The 9,090-nt window shown below is 41.3% G+C and overlaps 1 long non-coding RNA gene across 1 annotated transcript; it reads right to left on the bottom strand.

The window, feature by feature from the left end:
- Positions 1-5,444: 5,444 nt before the first annotated feature.
- On the bottom strand, positions 5,445-8,413 carry LOC126995567 (uncharacterized). The gene is made up of 3 exons (XR_007750419.1): positions 6,348-8,413; positions 5,981-6,219; positions 5,445-5,908 (listed from the first exon to the last, which is right to left on the bottom strand). It is a non-coding gene; the product is annotated as an uncharacterized LOC126995567 (long non-coding RNA).
- Between the last annotated feature and the right edge of the window lie 677 nt (positions 8,414-9,090).

Raw genomic sequence — 9,090 nt, 5'->3', positions numbered from 1 at the left:
TAACTGGTCACTGCTTCAAGAATCGTTGGGGAATGCTAGGGTTCTAATTTACAGCAAACATGTAAACTGGGAAGGCTGGAAAAGGTGGAAGTTCAGAAGGTAAACAATGATTATGAAGTATCATGTCACAGCAATGCAAGTGATCCAATACAGCGTCGCTTCTCATGCTTGGCGTTCAAACCACGAAGTCGAAATCCATCTGTTGATTCTGACACGAGAGCTTGATATGTGAGTCAGCTGTTGAGGGTGGCCCGTATTCTCAGACGCTTTCGGCTCTCACAACAATAATTTCCAAAGACCACAAGGGAGATTAGCCGGGTTCACACGAGTGTTTTTCACGTTCATGGTGCAGAAGCCTCGTCAAATTATCACTATAGCGAAACCAAATTGTCGAGTCCGTTTTGGCGTTGGCTTCCGCGGGTCCATTTCTCCCCTCTGCTCTGCCACACAGTCCCAACACCTATTTTGTCCTCTCATATGTTACCTATAGCTTACATATGAGAGGAAGAGATATGTGTTGGGACTGTGTGGCAGAGCAGAGGGGAGGAACGGACCCGCGGGAGCCTTCGCCAGACCGGCCTCGACATATTTAGAAGACTATAGGCTCAAAACTACCCATGGAAATACTACCACAACAACAACGAAAGCCCTATCCAACGTGGGTGTGTGAACTTCGAAAGGTTGGTAAATATGGGCCTTATAAAACCGGAGAGCAGCACTTAGCCTTGTCAAATTATCACTAGGCTCAAAACTACCCATGAAAATACTAGCACAACAACTTCTACGACAGCCTTAATCAACGTGGCTGTGTAAGCTCCGAAAGGTTGGAAAATATGGGCCTTATAAAACCGGAGAGCAGTACTTAGCCTTGTCAAATTATCACTAGGCTCAAAACTACCACAACAACTACTCAACTACTCAAACAAACTACTCAAAACTACCACAACAACTACGAAAGCCCTATCCAACGTGGGTGTGTAAACTCCTAAAGGTTGGTAAATATGGGCCTTATAAAACCGGAGAGCAGTACTTTAAGAATGACAATGTGACGAATAATTTAAATCCATCATCATCATCATTGTAACATCATTCTTAGTCTCACGTGAAACTTCCATTAAAAAAGAGAAATTTCACCATCGCCTCACGTTCATAAGTCAACTGGTTACTTATAGCACACGCACACACACACACACACACACACACACACATACACACACACAGCAGCTTTTCTTATTAATATTTCTTTCTTGGCGTCCTACCAGACCAGATGTTGCAACGGACCCGTCTTTGTTTATCACACTTTATGCCAGTTGTCTACGTACGTTCTTATTGTTTTATATATTGAATTCGTCTACTCATTCTCCGGAGCCTCTGTTACGGTTTCATTATTTACCTTTTGTGTTGCGTCAGTGTTTTGTTTCTCGTTTAATTTGTTAGGTTTTTATTCGGGTTTGTTTTCCTCATCTTTTCCTGCATGATTGTTATAAGTTCGTCCTCTGTTAATATTACTTTCCTATTTTCAGGCTTTTCTGTTACGGTCTCATTTTTACTATTTGTTTAATTTGGTGTTTCGTTCCTCGTTTAGTCTGTCAAGCTTTTTTTTTTTTAGGTTTATTTTCCTTTTCCTTCCCTGCCTGAGTTTTATAAGTATGTAATTCGTCCCCATTTAAAACTAGTTACCCATTTCAGGCTTCTATTTTACGCTTTCATCTTTACCATTTGTCTTACTCAATGCTTCTCGTTTCTCATTTAGTTTGTTTAGCTTTTTCAGATTTAATTTCTTCTTCCTTTCCTTTCCTGAGATGACCTGCCTGAGTTTTATAAGTTATTTAAGTTGGTATTTCGGTCTCAGTTGATTTGCTTCTTGATGTGTATATACTTGGAGGGTGTGGTGGTGGTGGTGGTGGTGGTGCAGGCGTTCGTCGAGGCTCTTAATCTGCGCGGTGGGTGAAGCGGCAGGCGACGTGTCCAGAGTGAGTGGCGAGGGCTGACGGAGGGACGGCTGGCGATGACTGGGCCTTGCGACACCACACCACTGACCCCTCGCTCCTCTGGTCTCATTTTATTTCTCACTTACTCCTGGTCGTAATAATATATCAGTTTGACTTCACCCATCTTCCCTAATTGATCTTTCGTATATAACTGTATCCTTTTTCATTAGTATTATTTCTGGATTTTTTTTTTCCAGTCTTTTTCAACCTTTCTTTTGCCTATTTTGTGTAATCTAAGTATTAATGTTTCAGTTTTATGTCATCCGTCTTCTCTAATCTGTCTTTTTTTGGTATAATGTATTCTCTGTCTTTCTTTATTACTCATAGGTTTGTTTTTCAGTTCATTTCTCACTTTTTTCTGCCTATTTTGTGTAATCTAAGTATTAATGTTTCAGTTTTATGTCATCCGTCTTCTCTAATCTGTCTTTTTTGGGTATAATGTATTCTCTGTCTTTCTTTATTACTCATAGGTTTGTTTTTCAGCTCATTTCTCACTTTTTTCTGCCTATTTTGTGTAATCTAAACCGCAATATTTCGTTTTTTTGTGTCATTCGTCTTTTCTAATCTATCTTTCGTTGGTTTAATGTATTCTCTGTCTTCCTTTACTACTCATAGATTGTTTTTTCAAGTTCTTTTTTTCCCTTTTTTTTTCCTATTTTTTTTTTTTTAAAAATCCAGTGTCGTTTTTTTTGTTTTGTCCGTTTTCTAATCTATCTTCCTTTACTACTCATAGATTGTCCCCTTTTTTCCGTCTATTTGGTTTAATGTATTCTCTGTCTTCCTTTACTACTCATAGATTGTTTTTTCAAGTTCTTTTTTTCCCTTTTTTCCGTCTATTTGTTTTTGTAATCTAAGCCTCAGTGTTTCGTTTTTTGCGTCATCCGTCTTTTCTAATATATTCGTGTTTTAATTTTTTTTCTCCTTTTTTCCGTCTATTTGTTTTTGTAATCTAAGCCGCAGTGTTTCGTTTTTTGCGTCATCCGTCTTTTCTAATCTGTCTTTCGTTGGTTTAATGTATTCTTTTGCGTCATCCGTCTTTTCTGATCTATCTTTCGTTGGTGTAATGTATTCTTTGTCTTCCTTTATTACTCATAGATTCGCTTTTCAGTTTTTTCCCCCTTTTTTTCTGCCTATTTTGTGTAATCTAAATCATAATACTCTAATTTATCTTTCGTTGGTAATTGTATCCTTCGTCTAATTATTCCCTAGATTCGTTTTTCAGTCTCTTTCCCCCTCTCACTAACCTGTATCTTCTTAGTATTTCAGTTTTATTTCATCACTTCTTTAATCGATTTTTTTTCTTTTTTTTTTGGGGGGGGGGGGTAATGTATCCATGTATTATTCCTAGATTCGTTTATCAGCCTTAATTTCACCTTTCTGGTTATTCTGTGTAATCTGAGCCTTACTATTTCAGTTTTATTTCATCACTTTTTTAATCGATTTTTTTTTTTTTTTTTTATGTATCCATGTATTAATCCTTGGTTCGTTTTTCAGCCCTTTCTTCCCTTTCTTTTTGCTACTGGGTATTCTGCATGTGTATTCCCTTGTCGAACCCACCCCCAGTTAATGCTATGGTGTGGGAAGGACTGGTTCATAGCTGTGTATTGATTGGTGACGCATCATATAACTTCCTTCGCCAGCCTCCGAAGGGCGACTCGTGGATGCGTCAAGACCTCGAGGAGAGATTATCTTGACGTATTCTGTGTTTTATTTTCGTTTAGTTTTATATTTTTTCCTTTATTTATTTATTTATTTTTATGATTGCTTTCTTTCTTTTTGTATTTTCCTCTTCCTTCGTGCAGTGACCCGGCTGTGTCCTGAAGTGTTTTAGTAACGAACGTGTAATCCTGCCACTCCTCAATCGGAATAAGGAAGCAGTCATTGAGGCATTCTAATATAACTTAATTGGCTTGATCCGTATTCTCAGACGCTTTCGGCTCTCACAACAGATAATTCCAAAGCCCACGAGGGAGATTAGTCGGATTCTCATGTTTTGTTTCCCACGTCCATTGTGCAGAAGCCTTGTCAAACTTATCACCAGACTCATAAAACTACCCATGGCAATATTAGCACTAATTCTGCAGACTCGGCTCACACAACAAGTATTTTCAAAGCCCACGAAGGAGATTACTCGGGCTCTCATGATTTGTTTTCCACGTTCATTGTGCAGAAGCCTTGTCAAACTTATCACCAGACTCATAAAACTACCCATGGCAATACTAACACTAATTCTCAGACATATTTATAAAGCCCACGAAGGAGATTACTCGGGTTCTCATGTTTTGTTTTCCACGTCCATAGTGTAGGAGCCTTGTCAAACTTATCACCAGACTCATGAAACTACCCATGGCAATATTAGCACTAATTCTGCAGACTCGGCTCACACAACAAATATTTTCAAAGCCCACGAAGGAGATTACTCGGGTTCTCATGTTTTGTTTTCCACGTCCATTGTGTAGAAGCCTTGTCAGACTTATCACTTATCATAAAACTACCCATGGCAATACTAACAGAGCCTCTACGAAAGCCTTGTCAAATGTTGGTACTCATCCATCCCACTCGCTAATGCACTACCCTCTGCCCCCGCTCATTCATTCATGCACCCACTCACACCCACGCAACCCCACCCACTCCCACATTCACTCATTAAGCACTCCTGCGAAAGCCTTACCAGATGTGATTGTGTGTAAGGTCCTAAATGTTTGAGAATAGGAAACTCACAGCATCAGTATTAGCCAACTCTCCACGCCAGGAAGCCAGCCAGCACCGTCCTTGATCCCCTCAGATTGACCATAGTTATCATATTTCAAGGTTCATCTCGTGCTAAAAAACAAAACAAAAAAAAACATCACTTTCTAATTTGTAGGGTATACGGGATCCTTCTTCTTTAACCCTGGTGGACATCGAGGTGACGTTGATAAAAGGTCATGTAATTCTCTCTCTCTCTCTCTCTCTCTCTCTCTCTCCTCCTCCTCCTCCTCCGCGCCACCTTTCAATATCAGGCCCAATAAGATGTGGAGTCTGAACCCCGAAATACCAGAGGGCTGACTAGCGAGATGGGAAACTGAAGGAAACTAAATTTAATCCTTTCATCTCGGCATTTATTTTTGCATCCGTCTAGTATATATGTTTCATTGTCTGTATCCATTATCTATTTATTTATTTATTATTTTATTTAGAGAGAGAAAGTATTTATGTGTCTTTGTACCTAGCCATCATCTGTCTGTATTTATTTATTTATTTTATTGCGAGAGAGAGAGAGAGAGAGAGAGAGAGAGAGAGAGAGAGAGAGAGAGAGAGAGAGAGAGAGAGAGAGAGAGAGAGAGAGAGAGAGAGAGAGAGAGAGCAGCTTCTTATATGCGTTCAAGCGTGTTATATTTAATGGCTAATATTTTTCTTTTTTTCCTCTTGCAGGTGAGTTCATGAACCCGGGTTGCAAGGACGTAAGTACGTGACACTCACCGTCCTGTGTGTGTGTGTGTGTGTGTGTGTGTGTGTGTGTGTGTGTGTGTGTGTGTGTGCTTGGCTGGCCTCGGGATGAATGCTATGTTTTATCTCTCGTGAATAAATATTTTGCAGTGTATGTCAGGGCGGCCTTGAAAGTGTTGGAATGTGATAGGACGAGTTGGGTGACGGGGGAGCCTGCTGGTGAAGGAGGGCGGCGGGGTGAGGCAAGGCGAAGAAGGTTGGGGCGGGTGGGTGGCTGAGTGGGCGCTGAACTGACTGGCTGACTGACTGACTTGAGGTGGACGATTTAGGCTTTGCTAGGTTGTAAATGTTGTTTGGGAATGGTGTTATGTACTTGTTAACCTAAAAGTGACTGGCAGAAATATGGCTGATTGGCTATATAAGGTGAACGATTTAGGCTTTGCTAGGGTATAAATGTTGTTGGGAAATGATGTTATGTACTTGTTAACCTAAAAGTGACTGGCAGAAATATGGTTGATTGTAGAAATGTTGTTGGGAAATGATGTTATGTACTTGTTAACCTAAAAGTGACTGGCATTTGTTAACCTAAAAGTGACTGGCAGAAATATGGTTGATTGGCTATATAAGGTGAACGATTTAGGCTTTGCTAGGGTATAAATGTTGTTGGGAAATGATGTTATGTACTTGTTAACCTAAAAGTGACTGGCAGAAATATGGCTGATTGGCTACATAAGGTGAACGATTTAGGCTTTGCTAGGGTATAAATGTTGTTGGGAAATGATGTTATGTACTTGTTAACCTAAAAGTGACTGGCATTTGTTAACCTAAAAGTGACTGGCAGAAATATGGTTGATTGGCTATATAAGGTGAACGATTTTGGCTTTGCTAGGATAGAAATGTTGGGAATGGTGTTATGTACTTGTTAACCTAAAAATGACTGGCAGAAATATGGCTGATTGGCTATAGAAGGTGAACGATTTTGGCTTTGTCAGGATAGGGAAGTTGCAAGGGAAAGGTGTTATGTACCGGCTAGCCAAGGAAATGGTAGGCATAATTTGACGGGTGGTGCTAGGCTAGGAGTGATGGAAGAGAGGGTAATAGGCAAGGCTTGTAGAGCAGATGATTTGGTTGGTTTAGATAGTCTGGTGAAGGGCGATTTATTAGGCACTGAATAACGAACAGAAAAGGAGTACGCTGGGGATGAGTTATTAGCTCAGGAAATTGAGGAAGGGTGAAACAGACCAGGATTATGAGGAAGAATATTAACCTAGACAAGTATGTGCAAGAATTAGACAATGCTATTAGGGAGAGGGGAAGGTCTATCGTCGGTATTCTGAGACGCTTCCGCTTCACACATCAACTATTTCCAAAGGCCAAAAAAGATCACTTGGGTCCAAATGAGTGTTCTTTTAGGTTCATGGTACAGAAGAAGGGTCAGACTACCACGTGGTTCATAAAACTACACATAGATATGCTCAGAACACCTATGAAAGTCTTGTCGAATGTGTGTACTTGGACTCTGAAATGTTTAAGAATATGGTTCCATGTGATATCATGCACGAAAACAATGGACTACTACAAAATATTAGGCTAGACTTGATTTTGCTTCACTGTGGGTGTTACTAGTCTACATATTGACAAGAGGAGGGAGAAAGGGTTCATTTAGGTTATGCTAGGCTATAGGTATGGAACTTCCCCTCTCCTTAATAGCATTGTCTAATTCTTTCACATGCTTGCCTAGGTTAATATTCTTCCACATAATCCTGGTCTATTTCATTCTTCGTCACCTTCCTGAGCTAATATAATAACCTCCTTTTCTGTTCATTATTCATAGGTAGATGTGAGTGGTTAGTGGTTTTGATTTGACAAGGCTAGTGGGAAATGGAGAAGCTGTATCTGTTATTATAGCTGAAAACAATGGACAACAAAATTATAGGCTAGACTAGTTTTTGTTTGTAGCGTTAGATAGGGTATTTACAAAGGGGGAGAGGCTAGGTTAGGTTAGGCTAGGTGGGGGTTTAAGTGGGACGGTGGGTGGTAGCCAGGGTTTATTTTTCTTTCTTTTAATCCCTGAGAAGTGACGTGGTGGTTATCAGTGTGTCAGGTGACGGGTGATAAGTGGAGTTCTTTATTTACTCTCTCTCTCTCTCTCTCTCTCTCTCTCTCTCTCTCTCTCTCTCTCTCTCTCTCGTGACTCACTATTAGGCACTCTGACTCCTCCTCCTCCTCCTCCTCCCACCACCCTCAGCGTTCTCCCTCTTCCTCCCCTCCTTCCTCTTCTCCCTCCTCCTCCCTCTCCTCTCTTCGTCCCCTCCTCCCTCTCCCCCCTTTTCTGCTCCTCCTCATGGAATTACCAGTGACGTGTAGCCGTGTGTGTGTGTGTGTGTGTGTGTCTCAGAGAGAAAAAAAAGACAGGTAGACAGACAGACAGAAGATAGAAGAGCGACATAAAGATAAGAGATACAAGCAGACATACAGACAGACAAAAATAGTAACGTGTAGCCTTGTGTGTGTGTGTGTGTGTGTGTGTGTGTGTGTGTGTGTGTTGCTTCCCTGTCTTTCCCCGGCAATGTGTAGTATAGCCAGCCCAGCTCGCGTTGATGATAGTGGTGCGTGACAGCAAGGCGAAGGACACGCATTCCAAGACTTGCTTTGTATACACGCTGTTTGTGTATATACGCGGCGGTGTCCTCCACGTGTGTGTGTGTGTGTGTGTGTGTGTGTGTGTTCTCCTCCATGGTTCTCCCTCCTCACCCCTTTTCCCTGCACCTCATTATTTACTTACATTTGACATTTCGTTGTTCATTCCCTGCCTCGCTGTGCATGTCATGGACTACACAAAGGCTCCAAGAGGTTGTTTGTATACACTGTTCATGGGAGAGACTTATCACCCCCAAGACAGCCTGGAAAAAAAGGAAATGCACGAGAATTGTATAAAGAATTGCATGATAACTGTTATGTCCGTGTGAGTTACTGTACAGAGATAGATCAGTAAATGCTCCTGGAAAAAAAAGGAAATGCATGAGAATTGTATAAAGAATTGCATGATAACTGTTATGTCCGTGTGAGTTACTGTACAGAGATAGATCAGTAAATGCTGGCGTCATGGACTTAACAAGAGATTTAATTAACACTCGCATGACTTCCTGGACACAAATATTACGCATTTACGAGGAAAAAGATGAGAAGCGTCAGTCATCGTATTTAGCTAGGATGTGGATTCGGATAAAAAAAAAAAATATATTACTCCAACTCAAGGAAATTTTAAGGTTGCGACTCCGACTCCGACTCTACACCCCCCTCCCCCTTCCCCGACTCAACCCCCCTCCCCCTTCCCCGACTCTTCCCCCCTCCCCCTTCCCCGACTCAACCCCCCTCCCCCTTCCCCGACTCAACCCCCCTCCCCCTTCCCCGACTCTACCCCTCCTCCCCCTTCCCCTCTTCTGCAGTTCAGTGGTAGGCAAATCAAATACCACCACACCACACACAACCACACCACATCACACGTACCGTAAAGGAGTCAGAGTCGGAGATATTTTTACCGATTCCGACTCCACTCCCCTAGTAGATTATAGAGAGGTCATTAATTACTGGGGTCAAAATTGTGGGTCTTAACAGTGGTATAGAATTCAGCGGGTGTCAATTTGGGTTATTAAACTTTTAGGAATTA

The sequence above is a fragment of the Eriocheir sinensis genome, chromosome 8 (assembly GCF_024679095.1).
Source record: "Eriocheir sinensis breed Jianghai 21 chromosome 8, ASM2467909v1, whole genome shotgun sequence".
NCBI lineage: Eukaryota > Metazoa > Arthropoda > Malacostraca > Decapoda > Varunidae > Eriocheir > Eriocheir sinensis.
Note: the sequence above shows the minus strand (reverse complement) of the source record. Positions and strands in the feature narration are given on the sequence as shown.